The sequence below is a fragment of the Austrofundulus limnaeus genome, unplaced genomic scaffold (assembly GCF_001266775.1).
Source record: "Austrofundulus limnaeus strain Quisiro unplaced genomic scaffold, Austrofundulus_limnaeus-1.0 Scaffold144, whole genome shotgun sequence".
Taxonomy (NCBI): Eukaryota; Metazoa; Chordata; class Actinopteri; order Cyprinodontiformes; family Rivulidae; genus Austrofundulus; species Austrofundulus limnaeus.
Genome location: NW_013952546.1, coordinates 600137 through 606730, shown reverse-complemented (window position 1 = coordinate 606730; position 6594 = coordinate 600137).

Here is a 6594-nt window from a genome sequence, read left to right as displayed (position 1 = left end):
GGTTGGTGTGTGCCATCTGTCACCCTGCACCCGCCTGGCACGGCAGTCCCTGGAGTCAAGGAGGGTGGAGGGATGGTTGGTCGGTGGTGGTGGAGGGGGGTCGGTGCCACGTTGGTCCTGAGATGGAGGGGGCGGGGCAACGCCGATAAGAGAACGACGTCAACGCCTCCCTCAGTTCCTGATTTTCTGCAACAGTGTGAATCTTTCGAGACTTTTATCGGTTTTTTTTCTTTCTGATTTCAACACGTGATTAAAAACAACCAATGACGCACACACACAGACACACACACACTGACACACACACACACACTGACACACACACACTCTGCTGCATCCAGTGGAGGCTTAACAAGAGGGGCAGATGGTTGACCTTTTCCATGTCTGTTTCCAGCTCGTTTCTGCTCAGATGTTTGTTACTGAGAAGCCGCTCTGCGTCAGTATCTTCAGAGCCGAGCGCCGTGTGAAGATTTCTGTTCAGATATTATGAAATGGGACAAAAGACACACAGTTAACACGACAGTGAGGCTCGCAGACGATCGTAGGTCTGACCCTCCGTTTCTCCGATGATTTAAAAAAAAACTAACTTTACAGCAGTCGTGTCAAATAATCAAATGTTAAACGTTGCAGCAAATATTCTTTAACAGATTATGAAACAGAGACCAGGAAACCAATAAAACCAGAGGTGTGTAGTAACTAGGGTTGGAAGATATGGGCAAAAAATGTAATCATGATTAATTGTGGTATTTAGTCTTTAATGATTAATAAGATGATTAATCCCCTGAAATCCCTGGATGCCCTCATATTCTAATCACATGACCAATTTAAATCACTCTAGTGGGAAAGGTTTCCTCTCTGTGAAAATCTGTTGCAAATTATGTCAAAAGTACAAACTTCAAGCTTTACATCAGTTTTCAAATTGTGTTGATATAGCTAGTAAAACTGAAGTTATAATAAATAAATTACAGAACTTATTTTTTAAATGTTTATCACATTTGAAGGAGAGAGGAGCATCGAGAGGACTGACCGGGTGAAATCTCCAGTCAGTCTACCTGGTGGCATTAATCCTAATCATCTTCAAGTGCACAAAAATAATCGATTAAAGTTTTTCTGACAATTAATTGCACACGAGACGATTTTGCCCAACCCTAGTAGGAGTGGAGTACAGGTCTGTAAAGTATGTTTTGAAATTGTAACTTATATTTTGTTACATTCAAACAGTGTTTTATAAAGTACCTCAAAGTGATACTTGAGTAAAAGTACAAATATCTTTATCATAAAAATACTTTGGTAAAAGTTAGTCTTCTCTAAAAATATTACTTGAGTAAAAGTCTTAAAGTATCTGATATTTTTTGTACTTGAGTATCAAAAGTAACTTTCTGACACAAAATCTACTTAAGTATTAAAAGTAAAAGTACTGAGTAAAAGTGAGCAGTTCGATTTTCCAAAATGACATTTATTGGGAGGTGACTTCTCCAAAAAATATTTTTTCTAACAGCTTGCAGCTGTGATGGGTTGTGTACACGCTAATAGGGTGTCAGAATGGTATACTGTATATTTATACTTCTCATCCAACCACAATTACTGTAAATGCACTCTGTCCAGGAGACACAATTTATCAGGATAGCATTTTCTTTAAGTAATAACAACTCAGAATAAAATAGGAGTAACGACTTTCTACTCACTACATTTGTTAAAAAGGTAAGAAGTAGAAAGTACAGATAATTGTGTAAAAATATAATGAATAGTAAAAAGTACGCTGAAAAATAATTACTCAAGTAAAGTACAGATACCCAAAAATTCTACTTAAGTACAGTAACAAAGTATTTGTAATTAGTTACTTTACAACTCTGTATTCAAACATAAAATGATATTTCTTTACTTTAATTTTTATTACTATTATTATTTATTTAAATATGACCAGAATTCCTCGTGAGAAGAGTTGTTTATGCACTCTTAAAAACTAGTTCCTCTAAACTATGTTGAATAAATGTAAAGCAGTTTACTCTCTTATTTTACCCATTATTGTGAAGTTTTTTGACTTAAGAACGTCATTTTTTACCAAAGTAATTTTCTGTTAAGATAGTTTTACTGTAATTAGTTGTATTTAATAAATCTCTGGTCAAACGTACCTTTTTATGACGCTGAGTAAATGTAAAGTTCAGCCTCTGACTCTTGTCCAGTAACTTAGAGAGTTGTCTGACAGTGGTTTTCAGTTAGCCTGTTAGCATCATGGCTAACGGTCTCTGGACCTGGCCCAGGTTTACAGCTTCATCATCCCAGTTAGGACGTTCTGTAAAAGCTGTGTTCAGATTAAAGTTTATGTTTTTGAATAAGTTGGTCTTCCTGCTCTCCAGCATCACGTCTCAGTTTCCTCAGCACCGCTCCGTCTCCCTGAAATGAGGCAGATCAGAGGCAGCAAATCAAAGCCCCGGGGATGGAGAAAGGGCCGTGACTGTTTATTAATTGATTTATTTATTTATCTCCGGTGCCTGCTTGGTTATTAGGTTGCCATGGGAAACAGGCAAGGCCAGATCGCCTCCATTATTAAAGACACAATTTCTTGATCTGGAGACCCAGCTGTCTGAATAATTAATTTAGCCAATGAGTTATCTTGCAAACGGTGAGCTGCCCCCCCCTGCTTCTCCCCCCTGAAATGAGCCTTTCTCTTATTGTTTAATGGACAGAGGAATTCCCACCAGTCTGTTTTTTTTTCTCCGCTGCCTGTTTAGTTGAACAATCCTCCTCTTAGCCGGAGCACAGCGTCCGACTGAGCATGCTCAGAGCACTTTGTGTCTCTCTCACCATCTCTCTCACTTACGCCTTCCATGCCACCTCTCACCCCATCTGTCTCCAACTGCACAGTTCACTCACTCTTCCTCGCCTGCCTCCCACCCTTCATTCTAAACTGGGAACCTGCCCCGTCTGTCAGGACTCTTCGTCATCACCTTTAAGGGAATCAGTTTCTCATAAACGCTTTTTTTTTTTTTCATCGTGCCGCAGAAGCGTGGAGTTTACTGAAAGGGTTTTGCTGGTTTTGTCTTTCCTGCAAACGTTAGCTAGCTAACCCGCTCCCACTGTCTCCACTTCTCCTGACAGACCACACAGGGCTTGTTCTGAGGCCCATTCCCGCTAATCTGATCAGGCAGGCAAATACGCCGGGAAAAGCGCTTTAATGATCCCCCTAATTACCTCAAGTCAATACCAACTGTATTATTAGACTCGGGGAAAATATTCCATTAGGGTGCCCCCTGTGGGAGTCCCCCCTGTGCGCGCCGATGTCACGCGCCGCGCGCCCCCTACGCTTGTAATTAATTTTATTTACACACGCAGGAATGCACAAGGTCGCACCTGCAGCCCGGAGCCGCCCGACTCGGCCCGCCTAATCAGATCTGTCATAATTACCATTCTGCATGCTTCTGACACACGCCGGGAAATATTTCAATTTAACTACAGCCACTAGCTCCGGCAGATGCAGTCTGAGAGGGAGAGTGTGTGGAAGTGTGTGTGCATGTGTGAGTGTGAGTGCGAGGGAATTACACGGAGGAAACATTAGGACCCATCCAAGTCCTCATCCTGCTTATGTGCACTTGGTTTCACTCACATTACTTCTTCCCCCATATGTGTTCCATGATCTCTGTCCTGTTTTGTTTTTAACTCCTCCCTCCATGAAGCTCCGCCCTCACAGCTACTGTTTAAACTGAGCCTCTGAGGAAGGCATCAATAATTCCTGATCCTTCATATCTCCACCAATATATGAAAACAGCGTCTGAAAGCTCGGAGCCTCAGCTCAAAACGTCAGTCAGGACGTTGACAAACCAAAAAATAAGCTGGAAGCTGTTCTCAAGTACAGTGACGAAGACGATGGTCAATCCAGCTTGTAAAGCTTTAATTCCTACAAAGACAACCGTTTAAAAACTGGTAATTAAAGTGCCTGTGACATGAAATTTAAGTGATGTATTTGAGCGCGTATTTGGAATGGTAAAATGAATGATGAATTGAAAACCAAAATTCATGACACTGAAATGAAGTTGTTGAGATATTTGCATGAGCAGAAACAGGAAGTGATGTCAGAGGGGAATTCCTGAATGAGTTGCTAACGGCTAACAACAGACTGCAAAGAATCAGATGTTTCTGTAGATTATTTTGAGTCAATATCAGGTGGACAAAGAAAAGTCAGACTTATAAAGACCCAGGAAGTTACCCGTTTTTTAAAGAGTTCCCCTTTGACATCACTTCCTGTTTCACTTGGACTGCACCAAATTCAGCAAAATATATGTTTTGTGACAAACTGGGTGAAAATCATGTGAATGATGCCAAATTTCTTAAAAATTGGGATATTTTCTTAAATTTTTTTGTAAGTGAATAAAAAACATGTCACAGGCACTTTAAAGGTCAGCGATACAACAATCAGAGCGTGAAGGGTTAAAACATGCTAAATGTACATTGTTTAGTTTTTATTGCAGACCAATTACTAGAGCTGTCCTGATCAGATACTCAGTGTCGGTATCGGTGGCAGATATGGCCATTTTTGGTTTAGTCGTGATCGGGCCGATCCAGTTTTCGCGACAGTTTTCAGCATCATCATGCTTTACAACTGCCGTAAGAAGTCAAGACGCACACAAGTGTGCAACCATGTCCACAGTGTGGGAACCCTTTTCAATGGAAAACAATGATGCTGAAACTGCATCTTGCAAAATCTGCAAACTGGATGTTTCTCGTGGTGGGAACAGCAGGGCTCGCTTTAATACTACCAACCTTGTCACTTGGAAAGAAATAAAGCTATCGGATCGGTATCGGAAAGACTAATCATTAAAAAAATTGGATTGTATCGGGAGCCAGAAAATCTGGATCTGGACATCCCTACCAGTTACATGATTGGTTGGTCCACCTAAGGCCTGCCCTACAGAAACGTCAATCAATTTTAACAAACTGGAACAGGAAACTTAAACCAGAACTAAAGAATGTTATTTAAAGAACAGGTTTAACTTTTCTCAGAATGAGAAGATTTGACCATTATCCCTCCTCCTATGTTCTGTCTGAGCACAGATCATGTCTTCCCCTCTCCTACAACATTTATCCTCGTTAAAAACAGACGCAGTATAGTTCTCGTACATTTTATCCAGTCGATAACCCAGTCGGTCGTCTGCTAGAGGAGCAACACCAAACTCTTTTCCAACAAGCTACAAGAGTTAGCGTGTTAGGCTAATAACCTGCTAATTATTAACTAACGTCAGTTTATCAGGGCTTCAGTTTTACTTTACAAACAGCAGAGCAGTAATACTTTACAATTACTTTACATTTATAAATAAACTATAAATAAAACAACTTTTGTATTTGTAGATGACACTAAACTTAAATTAAGTTGTTTTTGTTTAAAAACCATAAATTTACTGTCAAGAAATTGGTATTTATTTTTATTTATTTATGCTGAATCGCCCACTCCAGATCATAAGTATAATTTGTTTATTTTTAATAAAAATTAAGTTTAGTAAAAGAATTGTAAGCCGTTATTCTGATTTCTTTTTATCTCCGTCTGTTTAAATTGTGGTGATAATAGAATGAGAGAATACAGTATGAGTAATATTTATTTATTTTATGGTTATCTACGAATCTGCTCAAATTTTTCACCACTTCTGTCAAAATAAAAATCCATTTCAAACACCACAGTAATTTGTCCACATGAGAAAAAAGGTTTCATTTAGAAAAAAAAATGTACAAAATTTGCTAAAACACATCAATTTTCTTAACCTTTGGTCCAAATTAAATTTTATCCGTTTGCTCCAACCAGCAGAGTGGATGAGTGATTTAAAAATAAAGAAAATACATTTTAGTACCCAGAGGGTTAAAGAGGGGCAAAAAAGTTTTCAACCAGGGAAACAATGTGATTAAACTTCCATTAAACTTCCTTTTCTGAGCTCAAAATAAATCACATCAAACACTCGGCTTATTGCTCTGAAGAGGCAAAAGAAACTTTTCTCAACACTTTTTCTTTTAGGTTGAACATTTAGTTTCATTAGTATCTGAGGCAAACTTGTAGACCAATTAAATAACTTATTTAACTGACACAGACAATTTGCAGGTTCTCTGCTGTTTCAATCTCTAATTCAATAAGATCAGTCATGATTTATCAGCTTAATTATCCTTTGATATTAGCAATTAAACCCCAGCTTTGAATTAAATCTCAATCAAGCTCTTATAATTGATGGAATCAGTCTGCATGTAGGTGCTCTGAGTGTGTGTGTGTGTTGGTAATAGAGCTGCAGTGGTTTATTTATTTATTTATTTTTTGTTGTTTGTCTGTAGTTCATCTTCGGTGTGTTTGTTATCTCGTGTGCATTCAGCCTCCATCTGCCTCATCAGGACCGAATGGAAAAGATTATAAACGAGAAGTGAATTTGTGGTGGGAGAGCCGTGTTTAAACACTGAAACGCTGGCTGTGCAGGCGGCAGTGGCAGCAGCGGAGCTCAAACCCAAATATCAGCCCACCACCGCGCTAAACCAGATTACGGCGCAATTTCAACAATATTAGGATTTGAAACAAAGAGTACTAAAGCTCCGCTGGTGACTCATTTACCAGTCCTTCTCTGAATTCAC